This window comes from Zootoca vivipara, chromosome 3 (genome assembly GCF_965207765.1).
Source record: "Zootoca vivipara chromosome 3, rZooViv2.hap1.1, whole genome shotgun sequence".
NCBI classification, from domain to species: Eukaryota; Metazoa; Chordata; class Lepidosauria; order Squamata; family Lacertidae; genus Zootoca; species Zootoca vivipara.
In genome coordinates, this window is record NC_142586.1 from 98,423,542 (window position 1) to 98,447,971 (window position 24,430).

The 24,430-nt window shown below is 44.6% G+C and overlaps 1 long non-coding RNA gene across 1 annotated transcript; it reads right to left on the minus strand.

Moving 5' to 3' along the window:
- Positions 1-1,150: 1,150 nt before the first annotated feature.
- Positions 1,151-22,759, minus strand: LOC148686372 (uncharacterized). Its single transcript, XR_015949151.1, has 3 exons — positions 22,416-22,759; positions 7,515-7,602; positions 1,151-6,964 (listed from the first exon to the last, which is right to left on the minus strand). It is a non-coding gene; the product is annotated as an uncharacterized LOC148686372 (long non-coding RNA).
- Between the last annotated feature and the right edge of the window lie 1,671 nt (positions 22,760-24,430).

A 24,430-nucleotide genomic window follows, 5' to 3' on the forward strand; every position in this document is an offset into this window, starting at 1 on the left:
CTCTCCCTGTCCCCCCACCACCAACATATATATTTTAAAAACATATGTCTCAGGGTATAACTATACATCACCAAGTTCCTTTCCGCCCTGGCTCTGGTATAAAAGAAATAAAAAAATAAATCCCCCATCTCTTTTCCCTACTGCAGGTTAAAGCAACTTGGAAGATTGGGGGGGGGGGAGTTGCAGCAGGGGGTGGCATTTTGGTGTGTATGGAGACCATGGGATGCCCAGATGACAAGACTCCCCTCTAAGTCTCCCTGATGTGGTCCAAAGGAAAACAGAGCAATACGTTTAGCACCAGCTTGGATGCAGGAGTTGCCAGAAGGAGGCGTACAACCATCATAAGGACTCCACTCCAGATTCGTGTAGGGTTACTCCTTAGCCTTTTCTTCTCCCAAAGATATCGCGCAACGCAGTGGAAGTTTATGATCAGTTTTCCTTCTCCTAGATGGGCTACCTTCCCAGGTTGATGAGCCCCACCTGCCCCTCACTTCCTTCTATAACACATGCAGAAACTGCCTTCTTGACCATTGGACCCAATATTAGTCTTGTCTGCTCATTCCACCGGAACCTATCTTTGCATGCAGGAGAAGTACCCTAAATTCACTGAGGGTTTGAGACTCAAGGTTCTACCCCTCTCCTAGCAGCCCATACATCCCAAACTCTGCTTAGGGATTTACACACACACACACACACACACACACACACACACACACCTCTTTAAAACATATAAAAACAACCATATACCCTCATGGCTAATAATGGCAAGGTTGCCCTGGTCAGTATGTTTCAGACATCAAAAGCATACCCTCCAACATTTCTCTGATGAAAATAGGGACGTCCCATTTCATAATGATAATTTTTCTTTTTATACCCCACACATCTTATTGGGTTGCCCTAGCACTCTGGGCAAGGGACCCAGGTGGCGCTGTGGGTTAAACCACTGAGCCTAGGCTTGCTGATCAGAAGGTCAGCGGTTCGAATCCCTGTGATGGGGTGAGCTCCCGTTGCTCGGTCCCAGCTCCTGCCAACCTAGCAGTTCGAAAGCATGTCAAAATGCAAGTAGACAAATAGGAACCGCTACAGCGGGAAGGTAAACGGCGTTTCCATGTGCTGCTCAGGTTCGCCAGAAGCGGCTTTGTCATGCTGGCCACATGACCTGGAAGCTATACGCCGGCTCCCTCGGCCAATAATGCGAGATGAGCGCGCAACCCCAGAGTCGGTCACGACTGGACCTAATGGTCAGGGGTCCCTTTACCTTTACCTTAGCACTCTGGGCAGCTTCCGACATAATATAAAAGCATTATAAAACATTAAACATACGAAACCCTTCCCTATATAGGATTACCTACAGACGGCTCGGGGGTCACATAACTCCATACCCTCCAACATTTATTCAATGAAAATAGGAACATCCTACCATACACTGCAACATTGCTCCAAAGAAAATAGGGACATCCTAAAGAAAAGTGGGATCAAATCAGAAAACAGGGCGACTTCTCTAAATCAGGGACGACCCTGGAAAACAGGGACACTTGGAGGGTTTGCAAAAGCAGGGAGCTGGACTAGAGTCCAACTTTACAATTCAGGTTGGTTTACAAAGGACTTTATATTTTTAAAAAGTGCAGCACTGTCTCACTTCCTTGCTTGGGGCAAGATAAGCAGAGATGAGATCTGAACAAAAATAAGGGAAACAAAGAAAGTTTCCAAAAAATGAGGCCCCCAACCCTACACAAAATCTGACTTCTTTTTTACCACAGTTAAAACAAAAGCAAAGAGCTGCATTCTGAGTTCCATTGATTTCAACGTATCACTGGCAACTCTTGTTAACTTTGGCTTAACGATGAGGAAATTTCTAAGAGAAGATGGAGTTTGTCAGTGGCACTCTCCAGCATCTGTCTCATTATACATTTTTATTATTTTCTCCAAGGCCTTTAAAATAAAATCCCATCAACACAGAGCTATTCACAGCTAAGAACAGGAGGGTTTTAAGGCAATTTGCTTATTTGACTCCCCCCCCCCTTTGTTTGGCTCCCCTTGAGGCTGAGGAAGGTTAGAATATATTCTCATAACTTTTTTTTTCTTTTCACAGTATGCAACAGGACACAGTTTGCCAGGCAGAATCATCCACATGCATTTCCTCCAAAAGAGACTGTCAGATAACTCAGATCACCACCAGATATGTGCACACTTTTGAAATGCTTGCACACATGCAAATGCACACACTGTTGCATATTCAGGCTCCCTCTGAGATGGTGCTGGTGACCACATGCAAGTGTCCAAGACTTTGAAATTATTTCCCCTGGAAGGGTGGCTTGTCTCCTTCCCTGCTGATGGGGAAAACCATTTAGAAATACGGAACTTTAGGCTGTCATTCTGTGCTATAATTTCAATGGCGACAAGAACATGCTGTAAGGTAGAAGAGTTTAAGTTACATTCATGACAGCATTAAATGTGCATGTGTGTGTTTCAAATGGCCTTTTTAATTGGCATTGATGATTATTTGTGCTCATGTTGGTTTCAGGATGTTTATATGAGATCCCGTTTTCCATACTGTTTGTGGTACCGGTAGCTAAAGATTTCAGGCAGACATACTGTTTTGTTTCTGACTGGTGCACACCCTGTAGCTTCGGGCTGAAATTTTTCATACCACAAAGCATTCAAGGGCGGGGGGGGGGGAGGTTCCTGCTTTTGTTGTGCTATAGCACAAGAGTGGTCCTTCAGGCAGCAAACAATAAAGTGGTAACATTGAGGGAGCGTTGCGGAAGAACTAATAAAGTAGAATAATGTGTGGACCATCCAATGTAAATCCACCATGAATATACAGTTATTGTATCAATGGCATGTTGCAGAATACACCCACCTGCTCCCCCCCCAAAAAAAATAAACCATGCAGTCTGGAGGGGCCATAGATCTGGGTTAGGGAGTTTCATGAAAAGCAAAAGCTCAGGAATTTGTATCAAGTATTGTCCTGTATTATAGTGCTTCACATGTGTAACACTGATGTATTGAAGCCAAGGTTTTATATAACATAATAATTGGTGCCTTTGAATTATGGTGCTGGAGGAGACTCTTGAGAGTCCTATCCATTCTGAAGGAAATCAGCCCTGAGTGCTCACTGGAAGGACAGATCCTGAAGCTGGGGCTCCAATACTTTGGCCACCTCATGAGAAGAGAAGACTCCCTGGAAAAGACCTGATGTTGGGAAAGATGGAGGGCACAAGGAGAAGGGGACGACAGAGGACGAGATGGCTGGACAGTGTTCTCGAAGCTACAAACATGAGTTTGACCAAACTGTGGGAGGCAGTGGAAGACAGGAGTGCCTGGCGTGCTCTGGTCCATGGAGTCACGAAGAGTCGGACACGACTAAATGACTAAACAACAACAAATGTTATTTAACATATGGCATTCTCACAAAGCTTGGGGGGGGAGAAAAAAAGAAATCTAAAAGAAGTTAAAGTGTGCAATGGAAAGGGAGAAGAGATTTTAAGATGGCTGCCAGACTCAAGTGGGGACCTAGTCAACATTCTCCTACCCAGCTCTAACCAAAGAAGAGAACTGCCGAGATTCTAACCAAGGAAGGCTCCTTATACCAAAAGACCAGAAGGGGTCAGCCCTTGTAAAATGTCCCAGGTCAGACCTGCTGGCTGGCTGGAGCAACTTTGAGTTGCAAGCTTCATTTCTCTTCACGCTGGTCCATACAATATGTATACGAATCAAGCCCTTATTCTGGTGGCATCTAACCCTTTGGAATAATCTCTACAGTGGTACCTTGGTTCTCAAACACCTTGGTTCTCAAATGTCTTGGTTCCCAAACGCCGGAAACCCAGAAGTAAGTGCTCCAGTTTTCGAACCTTTTTCGGAAAGAGAACGTCCAATGTGGCTGTCAGCTATTGTTTCCGGGGCGCCTGCACCAATCAGAAGCTGTGCCTTGGTTTTTTAACGTTTTGGAAGTCAAACGGACTTCCAGAACAGAGTAAGTTTGGCACTTTTCTTTTTGCTATTTGTTTTGCTTTTTTGTTTTTGAGGTTTTTTCAGTTAGTTGGTTTTTGTGACTGTGTGGAACCCAGTTCAGCTACTGATTGATTGATTGATTGTGTGACTGCGGAAATGGATAAAAACCTCCCCATCCAAACAATGACTATCATCAGTGCAGGTAAGAAAAAAAAAATTAATTTTAATTTTTATCATCTACAATACTGTCTTATTTATTTTATAGTACAGTACATTGATTATTGCTTTCCTTTTATGGATCAATGGTCTCGTCAGATAGTAAAATTCATGTTAAATTGCTCTTTTAAGGGTTGTTTTTAAAAGTCTGGAATGGATTAATCTGTTTTGCATTACTTTCTATGGGAAAGCGCACTTTGGTTTTGAAACAGACTTCCGGAACGGATTACATTTGAGAACCAAGGTACCACTGTATTGTCCTTTTGGCACTTGTTCAAGACCTGACTTTTTCAACAAGATTTTTAAGTTGATACCTTTAGCCCAGTCTTCATCAGCATTGAATTCTACATTTTTACACATGGACTGGTTCATCCTTGTTTTTGTTGTTGACCATTTCTACAACGAAACCGCTTCAAGGTATTTTATGGGATGCGGTTCATAAACGGAAAGGGGATAAAATAACTAACTAAATGAAAGCTGCCAAATCCTGCAGACAAATCCATTTAAAATGGCTCTATCTTCCAGGTGTAGGGCGGCGAGGAGTTCAGATGTTACTCCCAGCATGAGAAAAATCAGCACAGGCAATGTGAGATTTAAGGAGCTGCCACAGGCAAGACAGCGGCTAATCCACTGGGTTCTTCTGCTGGTGTCAAATTAGAGATACAGCATACCTACCAAGTTCCTGTGGGAGAAATAAGGGACCGGACCGGAAGTAGCGCTGCCGCCATTTTGGAACTGGGCGGAGCATGCTCAGAAGCAACTTTTGATGCTGCTTTGCCCAGTTCCAAAATGGCCGTCGCGCCAGAAGTCACACTGCAGCCATTTTGGAACTGGGCAGAGCTGCATCAAACGTCGCTTCTGAGCATGCTCCGCCCAGTTCCAAAATGGCCGTCACGCCAGAATAAATCGGGGGGAAACAAAAAAAACCCGTTTTTTCAGCTGAGAACAGCTAGAAAAATGGGGGTTTCCCGGGGAATATGGGAGACTTGGCAGCTATGGATACAGTCATACCTCGGTTTAAGTACGCCTCGGTTTGAGTATTTTCAGTTTAAGTACTCCGCGGACCCGTCTGGAACGGATTAATCCACTTTCCATTACTTTCAATGGGAAAGTTCACTTCAGGTTAAGTACGCTTCAGGTTAAGTATGGACTTCTGGAACTGATTACACTCATACCTTGGGTTAAGTACGCTTCAGGTTGAGTACTCTGCGGTTGAGTACTCCCATTCCATTACTTGCAATGGGAAAGTTCGCTTCAGGTTAAGCACGCTTCAGTTTAAGTACTGAACGGACTGTCTGGAATGGATTAATCCACTTTCCATTACTTTCAATGGGACAGTTCGCTTCAGGTTAAATATGCTTCAGGTTAAGTACAGACTTCTGGAACCAATTGTGTTTGTAAACCAAGGTACCACTGTAAAATTAAAAGTGGCAATGCCCAAAATCAAACTAGCAAGCATTGTGGTGCCTGTCTGACCTCCCCTCTCTCCTGCCCCCTGGGGAAAAAACGGGACCAGGGCTGACAAGTCTATGGGCATTCAGTGGTTTATCCCTATTTATCCCTCTTTAAATCACTTAATCCTATAAGGAACTTGTGCAGTCTTCCTCCAGTTTAGATTTTCAACACTCTTAAGGGAAGGGGGTTATAATTAGAAGCAATGTAATTTATCAGACAACACAGCCATCCATTCTAATTGGAAAAGTCCCGGTGGCATAACTGCGTGCTGCCACAATCTATGCTTCATCCTCTAGAAATATGAGCTCCCGGCTGAAAAGTTTCTTTCAGTTCTGGCTCTGGCAGTGGCAATTTTCAGTCTGGGATTCCATGCCCTTCTTCCTGTCATTATCAGGGCCGTATGCGAGGGACCCATTTCCAGATGAAGTTGGCGAATGCTCTTGGCTGCTCGGATGGAAGCAGCCAGCTAGTTTATACAGGTCTTCCATTCTGAAATATGCAGTTCGTTTGGCCAGATAGGATTGATAAGAATCAATGGCCTGTTTCTCGGTTAAAAAAAAAAAAAGCATGCAAAGAGGAGGAGGTTCTGCCAGCTTATCTTCTTCTTTACGCGAGAGAGACATGTTTGGCGTCATATGTGAAATTGGAAATGAGCTCATCCTTTGATTGTTTTCACATCGAGGAATTAGCTCTTGTTGTTGAGGGATTGGGCAGGGGAGCTTGTCTTGGAAAGTCCTTGGTGTGACTGAGTGATTTGGTTATATAATATATAGGATGCATGTAAAAAGTGCTTTCATTTTCACAATAAAACTGATTGTAATTCCAAAATCTGAACAAACTGTTGGGAAGAAAAGTTTCCCTTGCTTGATTTCAACATTTTTGATAAAGAAACCCTGAATGTTTAACAGAGGCCCTGTATCGTTGACAGCGCAGCAGCACTTTAGGACTCGTTTGCTATCTTGAAGGGTGCATCTGTAGGGTAGAAAGTGGAACTTTCAACAAGTCGTTCTGAACCGTGCTGATCTCTGCAAAGTCTTCCCACTAGTGATAGCAAAACTCATCAGAAATGGCTCAGGAACTAATGCCTCAGAATTCCCTTAGCCACTCCTGAGTGAATTCTGGACTAGCCTTCTAGAGTATCAGTTTCCTTTCTCCATCCCTTTATAACTTTTGCCCAAACCTACTGATTTATTAGAAGAATTATGAAGGATGGGGGGAGAGACAGAAACAGTCAAGAGAGCCGTATCTAACATTTCCCTATTATGCTTGTTTATTATGTCATTTCTAGACTGCACCATTCCTCCAGGATAGGAACACAGAAAGGTTCACCACATGGAATCTGGAACATAAGAAAGAATATTATATATTTGGAATAAACTTTAAGAAGAATTTCCTAATGGTACAAACTGTTCCACAGAGCAGCAGCAAATGTTGTCTTGGAAGATGGTGCACTATTACAATGCAGTGCTCGTGAATTTCCTGCTATCTCCGCATGCATTCACCTTATTTCCTGCATTGGCAGGATTTGGCCTAGATCAGGGTTTCCCAAGCTTGGGTCTCCAGCTGTTTTGGACTACAATTCCCATCATCCCTGGCCACTAGTCTTGCTAGCTAGGGATGATGGGAGTTGTAGTCCAAAAACAGCTGGAGACCTGAGTTTGGGAAACCCTGGCCAAGACTCTCAGATCATCAAATGAGGTCCTTCTCTGTGTGTTCCTCCACCCTTGGCTTATAACATCTCTAAATGCATACAGACTCTACAAATCATATATACAGGAAACGGTACAGTTGACTGAGTGAACAGCAGAATGAACCTGCTCTCTCTATATGCATTCATCATATGCATGATGCTTAAATGAACAAGACGTGTAATGATGACCACTACATACCCTTCCACATTTATCCGATGAAAATAGGGATGTCCTATTCAATGATGATGATGGTGATGATGATGATGATGATTTCCACCCATCTTGGCTTCCAACATATATAAAAACATAATAAAATATTAAACATTAAAAAAAACTTCCCTATACAGGTCTACCTTCAGATGTCTTCTAAAGGTTGATAGTTACTTATCTCCTTGGCTTGGGGAGTCACCTAACTCCATACCCTCCAACATTTCTCCAATGAAAATAGAGACCTCCTAAGGAAAATCAGAACATTCATGGAGCAAATCAAAAACCAGGATGGCTTCCATGAATCCAGGACTGTCCCTGGAAAATAGGGGCACTTGGAGCGTCTGTCACCAATATTCTGGAAAACTCTGGGAGTGGAAAGGCTAGACACTAGTCTTATCGTATTCACATAAGAAAACAGGAATAAAGGCTTTTCCTGACTCCTCGACCTCGTAATATTTCTCATATGCCCATTTCTTACTACAGCAGAAAAGCGATTGCCACCAAAACAATTAACTGTGGGTTCTTCTCCAAGTTTCCATGTGACCGAGACACATTTAATCACACCAGCAAAGTATAGCATTACTGGTACTGGATAGCACTAAGGTTATGTAAACATAGTGCTAAGGATAAAATCTAGGTGTTCTGGGTTTTTCTGGAAGAAAAAATCATCTGGAAAGGTTCTTAATGCAAGCGAAAGCAAGGAATAACAAGCTTAGGAGACATTTTTCTGCTGTCTTTGGACTATTCATGCATGTACATTTTGATGTGGTGTCTTTAATGTGGCCCAGTCCTCCTGTGGTGAACGCAGCAAATAATAATAATAATAATAATAATTTATTATTTATACCCCGCCCATCTGGCCGGGTTCCCCCAGCCACTCTGGGCGGCTTCCAACAAAACAGAAATTCTAAAATACAGAGATCCATCAAACATTAAAATACAGAAATACATCAAACATTAAAAGCTTCCCTAAACAGGGCTGCCTTGAGATGCCTTCTAAAGGTCTGGTAATTGTTGTTCTCTTTGACCTCTAGTGGGAGGGCATTCCACAGGGTGGGTGCCACTACCGAGAAGGCCCTCTGCCTGGTTCCCTGTAACTTGGCTTCTCGTAGTGAGGGAACCGCCAGAAGGCCCTCGGAGCTGGACCTCAGTGTCCGGGCAGAACGATGGGGGTGGAGACGCTCCTTCAGGTATACCGGACCGAGGCCGTTTAGGGCTTTAAAGGTCAACACCAACACTTTGAATTGTGCTCGGAAACGTACTGGGAGCCAATGTAGGTCTTTCAAGACCGGTGTTATGTGGTCTCGGCGGCTGCTCCCAGTCACCAGTCTAGCTGCCGCATTCTGGATTAGTTGTAGTTTCCGGGTCACCTTCAAAGGTAGCCCCACGTAGAGCGCATTGCAGTAGTCCAAGCGAGAGATAACTAGAGCATGCACCACTCTGGAGAGACAGTCAGTGGGCAGGTAGGGACTCAGCCTGCGTACCAGATGGAGCTGATAAACAGCTGTCTTGGACACAGAGTTGACGTGTGCCTCCATGGACAGCTGTGCGTCTAAGATGACTCCCAGGCTGCGCACCTGGTCTTTCAGGGGCACAGTTACCCCATTCAGGACCAGGGAGTCCTCCACACCCGCCCGCCTCCTGTCCCCCACAAACAGTACTTCTGTCTTGTCAGGATTCAATCTCAATCTGTTAGCCGCCATCCATCCTCCAACCGCCTCCAAGCACTCACACAGGACCTTCACCGCCTTCACTGGTTCTGATTTAAAAGAGAGGTAGAGCTGGGTATCATCAGCATACTGATGGACACCCAGCCCAAACCCCCTGATGATCTCTCCCAGCGGCTGCATATAGATGTTAAAAAGCATGGGGGAGAGGACAGAACCCTGAGGCACCCCACAAGTGAGAGCCCAGGGGTCTGAACACTCATCCCCCACCACCACTTTCTGAACACGGCCCAGGAGGAAGGAGCGGAACCACTGCATGACGGTGCCCCCAGCTCCCAAACCCTCTAGACGATCCAGAAGGATGTTATGGTCGATGGTGTCAAAAGCCGCTGAGAGATCCAGCAGAACAAGGAAACAGCTGTTACCTTTGTCCCTAGCCCGCCGGAGATCATCGACCAGTGCGACCAAGGCAGTTTCAGTCCCATGATGAGGCCTGAATCCTGACTGGAAGGGATCCAAATGGTCCGCTTCTTCCAGGCGTGCCTGAAGTTGTTCAGCAACCACTCGCTCAATCACCTTGCCCAAGAATGGAAGATTTGAGACTGGGCGATAGTTGGCCATATTGGCCGGATCTAAAGATGGTTTTTTAAGAAGCGGTTTAATAACCGCCTCTTTCAGCGGGTCTGGGAAGGCTCCTTCATGGAGAGAAGCATTTACCAACCCGCGAAGCCCATCGCCCAGCCCTTCCTGGCTAGCTTTTATAAGCCAGGATGGGCAAGGATCAAGGAGACAGGTGGTTGGTTTCACTCGTCGAAGCAGCCTGTCCACATCCTCGGAGGTAACAGATTGAAATTGATCCCACAAAACTTGACTAGACAGGACTCTAGCACTCCCCCGCCCCGGCCCTGCTCCCACGGTGGAGTCTACCTCTTCCCGAATCTGAGCGACTTTATCTGCAAAAAACTTTGCAAAATCATTGCAGGAGATCATGTGGCCCGTACTGGGCCCGGATGGAGCAGGTGGTTCCGCTAAATTGCGAACCACCTGGAAGAGTCTCCTGCTGCTGTTTTCTGCAGATGCGATGGAGACGGTGAAGAAGGTCCTCTTCGCTGTCGCCATTGCCACTTGGTAGGCTCGAAGTTGAGCTCTAGCCCGTGTCCGGTCTGATTCAAAATGAGTTTTCCGCCACCGGCGCTCTAGCCGTCTCAACGACTGTTTCATCGCCCTCAGCGCCGGGGAAAACCACGGGGCTGTCCGGGCTCCATGCAATCTGAGAGGGCGCTTCGGAGCCAGACAGTCAATAGCGCTGGTTAACTCCGCATTCCAGCGGGCCACCAGGGAATCAGCTGAAAGGCCATCGACATGGGATAAAACATCCCCTACCACTCTCTGGAAGCCAATTGGATCCATTAAGTAGCGGGGGCGGACCATCCGAATCGGTCCCACCTCCCTGCAGAGGGGAAGGGTTGCGGAGAAGTCCAGTTGCACCAGAAAGTGATCTGACCATGGCACTTCTTTTGTTTCGCTTTTACTTAATGTCAGATCACCAACATCCATAGAGGTGAACACCAAGTCCAAGGCATGTCCGCGGCTATGAGTTGGGCCAGACTTATTCAGGGACAGCCCCATGGTGGCCATGCTTTCCACGAAGTCCCGAGCGGCTCCTTGTAAGGTCGTGTCGGCATGGATGTTAAAATCCCCTAAGACAACCAAGCTAGGTGTCTCCAGGAGCACATCCGACACGGCCTGAAGCAGCTCGGGCAGGGAATCCTTGGTGCAGCGGGGAGGTCGGTACACCAAAAGGAATCCTGTACTGCCCCTATTGCCCAACTTCCAGAACATGCACTCAGAAAACTCCGTCTTACCAATAGGACGCCTGGTGCAAACTAATGACTTCCTAAAAATCACTGCAACCCCCCCTCCCCGCCCAGATGGCCTGGGTTGCTGTGCATAAGAGAAACCTGGTGGACAAGCAGCGCCAAGAACGGGCCCATCGGCTTCATCCAACCAGGTCTCTGTCACACATGCCAGGTCAAATCCTCCATCCACAATCAGGTCGTGAATGGCAGTGGTCTTATTCATCATCGACCTGGCATTGCACAGCAGCACCTTCAGGTCATGTGGGTATCCCTTGCTGATTCCAATATCCGTCCGGTCAGGACCAGACCCGGAGGCAGGGATAGTCCTCAGACAACGACTAAGTCTGCCTCCTCGGTAACGACATGGTCTGGTCTTAGCGTAACTCCTCCTCCTACCCGTGACCACTGAGATGGGTTGTCCCAGTGCATCACCCCCAGTTTCACGTGGGGAGGCATCTGAAACGACCCCCGTATGAAAGCGACAGAACGTATACCCAGGAAATAAGTTTGAAAAGTTGCTTATGCGTCTTACAAGAATGAACATCTGTAGTCATGCATATCCTGTACTATTTGAATATCGGCAAGCAGAGTAGCTCAGGGATTTGAGTGTTGGACTAGCGACCCAGGTTCAGAATAAAATTAAAGGTCAAGGCAGGCTTGCCTAAACTCCAACTTTGGCAGGAGTCATAAACAGTACAAGAGAATTGATTCTGCCGCACTAAGAGAATGACTTCTCACAAGCGCCCCCTCCCTCATGGTGATTAAAATCCTTTCTACTCCTGCTTAACGGTAGGCTGGCAGAATCTCCCAGCTCTCCATAGATGTGTAGAGAAACTGCACATCTAAATAATATACACTTTAAAAAAGAAACCAGATTGCTTTCGTCCTATGGACTGGTATGTCGAGATTTCAGGCACTGCGGCATATTCAAAGTTTCCTCCCTCACTCGCATTCTATGGAGTTCCTATAAACTGCTTTCCTTCCCTTTTGACAGCCAGTCTAAACCCAGGAACTGGCCGGTCCGGATGGCTGTGTTTGTATTGCCCAGAGGCTCTCCGCCCTGGCAAACTGCCACTCACTCTTCTGAGGAACTTTGCCTCACCCCGCCTGTAGAGAAACACAGAGCTTTCCCTAGTTTGAATTGTTTGCTCTTTGATTTCCTATCTGATGCTGCGTCAGCACTCAGCTACACAACCAAACAATGTTTCCAAATTTTTTCTGAAAAATTCGCTCTCCACGCCACCCCATCACAACCCAAAAGTGTGTCACGAGGCCCCAATGTCACGTCCCGGTCTGTCATAAGTTTAGTGGGAGCTTTATTAGCCCCTTGACAGCGGCCCTCTTTCAATGTTATAAACCACAGAGCTGGCTTTCAAATGGGTCATGTGTATTTTTCTTTTCTTTTGCCGGGGGGGGGGGGGGAGTACAATAAATCCAGAAGCTGGTTAACTGAGGTATTCAATTAACAGTTCAGAAAACTGGACAACGGAATAGGCTGCTGAGGTTTGCTTTCCTCCAAGGACCAGAGGAAGAAAAATATTCCGCTTGCCACTACTGCAGGATAACTAATATGGGGCCTTCCAGGTGTTTTTGTTTTTTGTTTTGTTTTTTACTGCAGCTCCCATCATAGCTGCCAAGTTATCCCTTTTTAAAGGGAAATTCCCTTATGCTGAATAGGCTTCCTCATGAAAAAAGGGAAAACTTGGCAGCTATGGCTCCCATCAGTCCCAGCTAGCATGGGCAATATTCATGGATTCAGGGAGCTGAAGTCCATAACATACTGTTCCCTTTCTAAATCATCCCGCTTAGATCCATTACTCATTATATACCCACCACCAACCTCCCCACGCACTGAATGTATGAAGAGGGTCATTTAAATATCTTATGAAATTGCTTTTTGAAAAATGAAAACAGATTACAGAGAAGTTTCAGGATACCAGAATTAGAAGCTTTTCCTGGTTTGGGGATAATTGACTAAGGAGCCATTAAAAGGGGGGGGGGAATAGGAAATGTAACCACATGCAAGCCTCACCAAAGGTGGGGGGGGTACATGAAATATGGACTGAACCAAGAAATAGTAACTAAGAAGGACAGCGGGTGGCACTGTGGGTTAAACCACAGAGCCTAGGGCTTGCTGATCAGAAGGTTGGGGGTTCGAATCCCCGTGACGGGGTGAGCTCCCGTTGCTCGGTTCCAGCTCCTGCCAACCTAGTTCGAAAGCATGTCAAAGTGCAAGTAGATAAATAGGTACCGCTCCGGCGGGAAGGTAAACGGCGTTTCCGTGTGCTGCTCTGGTTTGCCAGAAGCGGCTTTGTCATGCTGGCCACATGACCTGAAAGCTGTATGCTGGCTCCCTCGGCCAATAATGCGAGATAAGCGCCGCAACCCCAGGGTCGGTCACAACTAGACCTAATGGTCAGGGGTCCCTTAACCTTTAAGAAGGCCATAATACTGCAAACAAGATGAATTTTAACAAGGAGAAATGTAAGGTACTACACTTGGGCAAAAAAAATGAAAGGCACAAATACAGGATGGGTGACACCTGGCTTGAGAGCAGTACATGTGAAAAGGATCTAGGAGTCTTGGTAGACCACAGACTTGACATGAGTCAGCAGTGTGATGCAGCAGCTAAAAAAGCCAATGCAATTCTGGGCTGCATCAATAGGAGTATAGCATCTAGATCTAGGGAAGTAATAGTACCACTGTATTCTGCTCTGGTCAGACCTTACCTGGAGTACTGTGTCCAGTTCTGGGCACCACAGTTCAAGAAGGATATTGACAAGCTGGAACGTGTCCAGAAGAGGACAACCAAAATGGTCAAAGGCCTGGAAACGATGCCTTATGAGGAACGGCTTAGGGAGCTGGGTATGTTTAGCCTGGAGAAGAGAAGGTTAAGGGGTGATATGATAGCCATGTTCAAATATATGAAAGGATGTCATATGGAGGAGGGCGAAAGATTGTTTTCTGCTGCTCCAGAGAAGCGGACACAGAGCAATGGATTCAAACTTCAAGAAAGAAGATTCCACCTAAACATTAGGAAGAACTTCCTGACAGTAAGAGCTGTTTGGCAGTGGAATTTGCTACCAAGGAGTGTGGTGGAGTCTCCTTCTTTGGAGGTCTTTAAGCAGAGGCTTGACAGCCATATGTCAAGAATGCTTTGATGGTGTTTCCTGCTTGGCAGGGGGTTGGACTGGATGGCCCTTGTGGTCTCTTCCAACTCTATGATTCTATGATTCTATGATTCTACTGGCAGCGGGCAATTGGCTGCCAACAAGGCCCATATTTTTTAAAAACAATGAATCTTGTGGTGTCTTTGCCACCAGTTCTTGCCTAAAACCGTTCATGCAAATGAACCCACTATCTTGAAATCTGAAGGTTTGCTTCCCCCCCCCCTTTATAGCTGTGATCAAACAGTGCTGCCAAGATTGCATTTACATTCATATTAATGAATTGTTCTCTGTGTTTGCAGTCATTCTTAGAAAGCCAGCAAGTGGCAGCTGCCAAAAATACGAGACTATACCAACCCCATTGTATTCCAAGCAAACTCTCTGCATGGTATCACACCTTTCAACACCTGCAACCACACTTAAAGTTTTATCTCAGTAAGAAAACAGGCAAAGCGCAGTTAACAACTTTTCCTAACGGTGACACTGGGCAGTTGTACTTGAGCTGTTAATTCTGGAGAGCTGTAGAGGCAAACGGCCTGTTTCCAAAACGTCTCTCAGGAAAATGAAGCCAGAATCCAGTACAAAATTATTGCGCCTGTCTTTCCATGCTCAACCTGTCTTTTAGAATACTGTTGCCATGCTAGCCCTGGCAACAGGACCATCTTTTGAAGGTAGCAGCAATCAGACACATTGGCTGTGTTCACATGTACTGCTAAACCATGGTTTAGCATTATGACAGTTACAGCACACTCCCTTCTCCTTTTCCAGCATGGTCACAAGGAAGAGTTTGGAAGCTTCACTTACCCAGAAAAAAATGTTGTTAGCCTTAACTATGATCTGTTGAAACAAGCCAGGTTTGTAAGCAGGCTTGTTTTAAAAAAAAACCATAGTTAACAAAAACCAAAATTTGACCAGGCTCAGACATAACTACAAACTGTGGTTAATTTAAAACTGAAGGAAATCTTCCAAACTCTCTTATTCCCATGCTGGAGGGGGCTGGAGAAGGAGAAGAGCAGGAGTTTAATGCTCACTTTAGCTCTTCCTTGCAATGCTAAACCATAACAGCATTTTGTATAAATGGGGCCATTGTCACACACAGAAAGAGAGACAGCTGACTTAAATGTTTATGATAAAGGTAAGTATCCTGGCATTTTCAGAGTTGAAGTACATTTGAAATACAGAAAATAACCGCACTTCAGTTCATTCACACTTTCTGTAATAATATGTGAACCAGAACACAACCAACCTTAAAAATTCACAGTTCTCTGAATATTGCAATGCAGTTCTATAGCCAATCATATGTACAAAAATGTGTATGCTAGAGTTGCTGTATTTCAAAAAGTAACAACTAGAACTCCCCGAATGTTGTTAAGCTTTTAAAATTTAAAAAAAAGCTTTTTAAAAAAATTGACTTGACTAATATATGAATTCCCAGTAGTGATGTATGGAAGTGAGAGCTGGACCATAAAGAAGGCTGATCGCCGAAGAATTGATGCTTTTGAATTATGGTGCTGGAGGAGACTCTTGAGAGTCCCATGGACTGCAAGAAGATCAAACCTATCCATTCTGAAGGAAATCAGCCCTGAGTGCTCCCTGGAAGGACAGATCGTGAAGCTGAGGCTCCAATACTTTGGCCACCTCATGAGAAGAGAAGAATCCTTGGAAAAGACCCTGATGTTGGGAAAGATTGAGGGCACTAGGAGAAGGGGACGACAGAGGACAAGATGGTTGGACAGTGTTCTCGAAGCTACGAACATGAGTTTGACCAAACTGCGGGAGGCAGTGGAAGACAGGAGTGCCTGGCGTGCTATGGTCCATGGGGTCACGAAGAGTCGGACACAACTAAACGACTAAACAACAAAAATATATGAATATTCCACTTTTCTTCCGAATTGGGATTCAAAGTGGCTTACAACATATATTGACGTGGCAGAAAAATAAATTTATTAGTGAACAAAGCATTTTAAAATGTAGTATATTAGCATAAAATGCTCTCCAAAAATGAACCAGATTCATGTAATTGCATAGACAATGAGATTCATCTAGTCCAACCCCCTAAAATGCAGGACTGACAGCTAAGACCCATTAAAATATGTATGTTGGACAAGCTTGCATAGAAAAATGTGTGCATTAGGAGAAATTCGTGTGAAAATTCTGGTAAATTTTCATGGGAACATGAAAGCAAACTGGTGTGAAAATGTGGAGAACTGTATTTTAAAATGATTTTATATTGCAAACATAAACAATTACAAGCAAACATAACCCGAAACCCCTCAATAAAATAAACCCAGCTGCATTTTGAACTTATGGTCTTTCTCCGTGATCACTAATGCACACAGTTTGGCATCTACACAGTACATAAATGCAAAGTATTTCGGACAATTGGAACAAACAATGAACAAAATATCTCCATAAGCCAAAAGTAGCAACACAAAACAAAGGCTAGTTCTCATAGTGCTGGTGAGTCAATATTGATTTTGGGGGAATACAGTACTTCCTTGTGGTTCTTTACCTGGGCCACTTTTAGATACATGTTCCAGTTTGAAGGGCAACTTATAGCTTTGTTTGAGTGCCAGTTCTGGTTTACAAACAAACATAGGTGGCACTCCATGCCATCTTTGCCTAAATGCCGTCTTATACCATCTTTGTGTAAACACCACTTTCAAGCTTTCAAGTTTTGCTTGATGCCTTCCTTAAGCAGCTGCCCCTCTGTCGAACTGGCAGGGACTCCAAAGGCTGAAGCCAACAGGAGTGAAATTAACAAACCCAGAGTGAAATGAAGAATGGCAAACTGAAATGAACATGCTCCTTGACAAGATGACAGCTAATTACCCGGTCTCAGCAGTAACCAAAGCAGGCAGAACCCAAAAACAACCATAGAAAAGGAAGACGTGCAGCTGAAAAACAGCTCCTTTGGCTGAAGCGGGTGGAAAGCAAACAGCCTTTAAACAACACTTAGTAACTGACCTGAGCTTCGAAGGAGGCGGGGAACAAAATCACAGGAACATTTAGGCAGGAACAACCAGCTGCACAAATATAAGATGGGGAAAACCTTGCGTACATGTGAAAAGGATCTAGGGGTCTCAGTAGACCACAAACTTAGCACGAGTCAACAGTGTGATGCAGCAGGAAAAAAAACCAACCTAATGCTATTCTAGGATGCATCAACAGAAGTATAGTGTCCAGATCAAGGGAACTAGCAGTACCACTCTTATTCTGCCTTGGTCAGACCATACCTCGAATACTGTGTCCAATTCTGGGCACCACAATTTAAGAAAGATGCTGACAAGCTGGAATGCGTGCAGAGGAGGGCAACCCAGACACTCGAGGGTCTGGAAACTAAGCCTTATGAGGAACGGTTGAAGAAACTGGGTATGTTTAGCCTGGAAAATTGGAGACTGAGATGAGATATGACAGGCATCTTCAAAATATCTGAAGGGTTGTCACATGGAAGACTGAGCGAGCTTGTTTTCTACTGTTCTGGAGGGTAGGATTCAAACAAAAGGATTCAAGTTGCAAGAAAGGAGATTCCAAGTAAACATCAGGAAGAACTTTCTGACAGGAAGAGCTGTTTGACAGTGGAACAGACTCTCTTGGAAGGTGGTGAACTCTCCTTCCTTGGAGGTTTTTAAGCAGAGGTTGGGTAGCCATCTGTCATGGATGCTTTTGTTGAGATTCCTGCATTGCAGGGCGTTGGACTAGATGAACCTCAGGGTCCTTTCCAAATCTACAATTCTATGATTCTATGAGCTCTCCAGGATTTCAAGCAATGGTCTTTCCCAGACCTAGCTGGAAATGTCAGGGATCAAAGCCGCCACCACTGAGTTACTGAGAGCTTCGTGCTTGTGTGGGGCCATCTCACTGAGACAACCAAATGTTAGCCCCATGGCATGGGATCACACCCTGCTGAAGCAACTCCCATGCTGCTGGGTATGTGTGTGAAGTTCATCTTGTTTGTATAACAAACTGAGTGCTGGGGACTTGTGTTCAGTGTACCTTCTACTGGCTGTGGCCATGAGCAATAAGAACATTCTTTAAACTATGGATGCTTGAGGAAGTCAGTCTATGCAGATTCCAAGACAAACTGACCTGATCTGAACCCTTTGGGCTTCACCCTGTCTGCCACTAGCACATGACCCCCCCCAAAAAAAGTTGCCCAGAATGGAATGTTCCCCCTGGTTTGAAAAACATTGCCCACCCCTGGCCAAGAGGTATCATGGGGAGATGGAATGATAGTTAAACCAGCATAAATCTGCCCTTAAATGGGGATAAGAAGGGAGAACTGAACTCAGCTCCCCACCGGGGAGCTCGCTGGGTAGTCTGGTGCTAACATTATCCCAGGTCTCCCCAATCCATATCCAATTCTACACTGTCAATGAAAATGTCCAGAATGGATATGACCATTTCTTAATTTTTCCATCATGCCAGGGTAGGATGAATCTTCCCCATTAAATCTCTGTTCCTTCTTGGTTGCATTCTATTATCTTTGAATGCAGGATATGAGATATCTAGTTTCATTTTTCATGGGTTTCGAGCAGCTTTCCCATGATAAAATCCCTTGTAGCTGGCAGGGAAAGCAGGTGTTCAGGTGTGCCTCCCCTTGATCTCCTGCTGAATCTTATCGAAATGCTCAAGAATTTTAATTGCAGCCTCTTCCAGGAAAGGAGTTGGTTGCACAAGACCTCCCAATTAACTCTAATCCCACAACCTGCATTGACCAGTATGCCACGGAGTCCCACCTGAAAAAAAGCCACCATATGGAAATGCTGCAAGTCTGCATTCCCAATCACGAGCAAGGAAGTTGTGCTTTTAAGTTCCACTGGAGTCATGGGAACAAATTAGCTGTAATCTCCTGAAGTCTTGATGATTTCAATTGTGTTTTTCTGGACTGGGGGCCTAAGAAGTTTCAGCAACTCTACTGCTTGCAAAATTGCAGCCATTGTCAGTAGAGAGAAAAGGGGTCCTTGGGGATTTAGTACTTTGATAAGACCTTTTTGGATTTCAGCTCTACAATTAGACTGTCTAAATCTGCAATGCCATATAGCATATCAAGTGCCATTTCAGAATAATTCCCCCTCCTTCCCCCTAAAAAAAGAGAGATCCAGCATTGGTGCACAATAAAACCTAGCCAGCAGCGCTGACCTTAACATGTATCAATGTTGTTATTATAGTACAGGTAAAAAAGAGAGAGGATTGTCTTTCCAGCACGTATCACATCCATTTATAAGAGATTTGTTTGGGACTGAAGACAACTGTGCTTTCCACATATACACTGTAAAAGGCTTCTAATTTCAGACTTCCAGCCAACACTCCTTTTGTGTACCATTCACATGCTGAAATTTAAGATTTGATTAGGGAGCACTACACTAAAGGCCTATTTTACAAATGCTGTTGAACAGCATTTGTCGGATGGGAAATCTCTGCTTCATCTCATTTGGAGAGAGAAAAGCACATTAAAAAGCAAGCAGGTTTTTTTTTTTACTGAGCTGAAATGAACGTGGAAAGCACTGAGGCGTCACTCCTGATGGTTGTAAATTGCCCAAGACTCACTTCCATAAAGCAGCCTGCAAGACCCTCATTTTGGTCTTGGACGTTAGCATCACATTCTCCCATACCCTTCTGGAGAGGTGAGCCATTGCCACAGCTGCCTTGCCAATGCACTTGTCCAGCTCAGCATCAATGGAGAGATTCTGGCAATGGTGGAACCCAGGTGGACAAAAATGTCTACCACCTCTAGCATGTGGTCACCAGTGCTGATGCATGGAGAGCTGGCAACGTCCTGACCCAAGAAGTTGGTCTTTGTCAGGCTGATGGTAAGGCCAAACTCCTTCAGAACTAGGCAATTATTGCCCAGCATCCAAATTACGAGTCACCGGCCAGCTCCATGCAGTTCTAGATGGAGCTGATTGCCTGCTTTCCGTGTGTGTTATGCCTCAGTATCAAACCAAACCTGTCACTGGAATGCACACAGTTCTCTCTATGGGATCACGGGCCTCCCAGTTGGTAGTATGTACGAAGCCGAATACAAGAGCTTGCCCGCAATCATACCTTGCTAGTTAGTATAATATTGTCTGCCTGTGTGTCTTGGAACAAGATCACACACTTTTGCTAATGCACATTGCATTTTGAAATTCTAGAAATGTTAGCATATTCAGAGTGAAATATTGGGTAGCATAAAACTGTGCAGAGTTAAGACCGCTAAATGTGAAAATGTCATTTCTAGAGAATAAGGAAAGCATATAGTTTTAAGACCATCTTGCAATAATTCCTTGGCAGGACATAGTTCTATACCCTATGGAAATGGTTTGTCCATATGGCTTTTTCAGTGCCGTGTGATAAACCCCTTGTTCACTTAATGTAAAACAAATGTACCTATTTTCTTCCATCATTCTTCACTTCTGCTGTGCAGACAATGTGCTTCGTATACTGTACTAAACAATCCCAGTGGCTATCACCATATACCAAAATTATGTAAATTGACTGTGTTTTCCTTCCTGTTGCATCTACTTATTTGAATTGTAGGTTTGTGAAATTCTTGCTGGATTACTGCCTCTTGAGTCTCAACAACAAATGAACAAAACACAACAAGCCCATGCCCAGCTGCAACTGCTTGGGAAATTGTGAATTTTCCACTGAAAAGTCACACCTCAAAATTCAAAATTGATACAGTCGTACCTCGGAGGTCGAACGGAATCTTCCGGAAGTCCGTTCGACTTCCAAACCGTTCGGAAACCAAGGTGCGGCTTTTGATTGGCTGCAGGAAGCTCCTGCACCCAATCAGAAGCCACGGAAGCCCCACCAGCCGTTCGGGTTCCAAAGAACGTTCACAAACCAGGTTTGCAGAGTTCGGGAGCCAAAACATTTGATTCGCAAGGTGTTCAACTTACAAGGTATGACTGTATTATATAGTCAAATTATTCAAACATGTTAGCTGCTTTATTGAATTGTTTATTGAATAACATTATTATTTATTTATTAAACATTGCTGTTTATTGAATAACATTATTCAAACATGTTTATCAGCTTTGCCTGATTTGCCAACTGCAGCCATTCCTTAGTAACATCCAGACTAGACTACTGTAGAACACTCTTTTGGGGGGCTGCCTTTGAAGGTGGTGCCTGGTTGCTGGTGGAGGACAAAAGATCAATGCCTCACTCACACACCCCTCTCTATCATCCATTCCAGACAAGCGAGAAGTGTCATTGGAGTTTAAGAATACATACCAATCAGGCAGAAAAACTAAAGATCTTATGATTGGGCACTTATTGTGGTTCCCCAAGCTACAGAGGTTCTGCCAGCCTTTACTAGGAACCAGGTCTTTAGCATTTCATGCATCAGGTTAAAATGGCTTTATATCAGGAGGCCTTTGCACCATGTTCTAATGTTCTGCTCTCATAGAATCATAGAATTGTAGAGTTGGAAGGGACCCTGAGGATGATCTAGTCCAACCCCCTGCAATGCAGCTGTCCCATATGGGGATCGAACCTGCAACCTTGGCATTATCAGCGCCATGCTCTAACCAACTGAGCTATCTAGCATCCTGGATAAAGCCATTTAACAGAATCTCTGATGTTTTAATCTATGTTTTAAATTTTGTATATGATATGCTTTAAATTTTGCATATAGTATAAGTTGTTTTGAAACTTCTGGTGAAGAGTGGGGTATAAATTCCTAAAATGAATAACTATTAAAGCTAAAGTGCACCACTTTTGGAGGATAGAGCAATCAGAGTGTTTCCTTCAACACTCATGTAGAAAAGTAGTCTAGAGAGCCACTATTTAGGGACATTCCTCGGTTTAGCACAAAGTATTTTTCTTTAAGTAAGGATGGCAAATGCTCTTAAACTATACCCTGCCTTTTGAGCAAGGGTTTAAAGTCTGTTCCTCAGACTTTAAACTTGTTGTGATTGCTTCTTCCACACCTGTCTTGGAAGGCTTAGAAGACACACTCTTCAGGAAGCTAGACAAAAACTTTATTGTCTTCTCAAACAAGAACAACAACAGGAAACTCCTGACTTCATTGAGATTCCACAAAGTAAAGTGCCATCTAGTGACTGAACCACATCATGACACTATCCACACAACCCCCTAAACCTGAAATGTTACTCTTGTATTGCAAACTACTGTGGTGTGATAAGCTATTGCTGCATGAAACGTTGGATATCTATCACTTTTTTCCAGACACTAGTAACTTACCTCACTAGGGTGCGTTCACAAGACTCACTTTAACCGCACACAAAATGAGAACATCATCGTGGCTTTCTTTGAAATAAATTCAGAAATCATGTGAGCGGGTGATTTCTAGGATTTTTTTCTTTGTTTCCGGAGAGCTTGTGAAGATTGGTGCACCCTTCCAGGAATCTGGGGCAGGCGTGCGATAATTCATTGCTCTCACGTCCTGGTCTGTAGCTTCCTTCCAAATGAGATTTCCGGGATGGAAAGTTAGCAGCTCCAGTGTGTGACAAGTTTGTAACCCTAGCTCCTCCCTCAGCTGTAATTGTCTAATGCCAGAGTGGGCCACTGAGCAATAGTGAGAGCTGCCTGCGTATCATCTTTAAATGTGGGGTGTGAAACAGTTGGAAGGCCTGTTTTTAAATGTGTAATCTGAAACACTGGAAACCAGAACTCACAGTGGGGCTTAGCAACAAAATCAACAATATAGAGATAGTTTATGACATGTGATCACCAGAGCAGCAACGAGGTTGCTTAAATATAGATCTAGTAGGTATTAGAATATTTCTGAGAAGTGCACATCAAGCCTGAGACAGATGCTGCTAATAAGTTGAGAGCTTTAGACATTTATTTTTACTTTTAACTGCTCGGCTATATTTATCTGAAAGATTTACCACTACATTCTTGACATATAGGTATGCTAGTCACTTTCTGCTGTCTAGACGGAACAATATATATAAAACTGGAGAAGATAAGAGGTTTGGGAGTGGAGGAGAGAAGAGAGAGGCGCTCTTTAGGACTCTTCCTCAACAAACAAACAAAAGGCAGCCGATGACGTGATTTTCCTCTATTTCGATTTTAATAGCTTTTTTGTGACTGACGTCAAGTTCTGATACATACACATGGCATGCCAAGATGGGGATGAATCAGATGCTCGTTTCAGCTTGCTATATGTGCTTGAGGCTGTGCGCATGGAGACAATGTTGTGAAGTTCTCATTTCCCATGGTACAAGTGTAGTCAAGGTTGTTGTTGTTTAGTCATTTAGTTGTGTCCGACTCTTCGTGACCCCATGGACCAGAGCACGCCAGGCACTCCTGTCCTCCACTGCCTCCCCGCAGTTTGGTCAAACTCATGATGGTAGCTTCGAGAACACTGTCCAACCATCTCGTCCTCTGTCGTCCCCTTCTCCTTGTGCCCTCCATCTTTCCCAACATCAGGGTCTTTTCCAGGGAGTCTTCTCTTCTCATGAGGTGGCCAAAGTATTGGAGCCTCAGCTTCAGGATCTGTCCTTCCAGTGAGCACTCAGGGCTGATTTCCTTCAGAATGGATAGGTTTGATCTTCTTGCAGTCCATGGGACTCTCAAGAGTCTCCTCCAGCACCATAATTCAAAAGCATCAATTCTTTGGCGATCAGCCTTCTTCTTTATGGTCCAGCTCTCACTTCTATACATCACTACTGGGAAAACCATAGCTTTAACTATACAGACCTTTGTCGGCAAGGTGGTGTCTCTGAGGATGGCTCTGCTAGTCAAGGTTACAGTATTGTAAAGCATTGCACATGGGGCTGCCCTTGAAGGCAGCTTGGAAACATCACATTGGTACCGAATGCTGCTGCCTAACTGGTGACATGTGAAAGTCAGCAGAGCCATTATCATGCCTTCTGATAGTGAACTCAAAGAAGTCCTCAGAGAAGACAGAGAAGTCCTCCAGTGGGACTGGAGCTACAAGTGGATGTCACAGAGAAACAAGAGGGAGGTATCCATGCCTGGACAGATCTCAGGCTATGTGGAAGTACCAAAAAAGGGTTGGGAGGAGCCCCAAGAGAGGAAAACCCCTGTACTCGCACATGAAGATTGAGGACTGTGTATTAATTGTCTTCAGGAGTTAGGGGGAGTTGATTGTCAGTTGGAAAAGCCAGCCTAGGTGGGAGGAGAGAAGAGTGAACTGGCTTGCTCCAGCCTGTCACAGCTAATAGTATCCAAGATGAAGGCACGGAAAGCTGGCTGGCTGAAACCCTGAAAAGGAACATTCCAGTTAA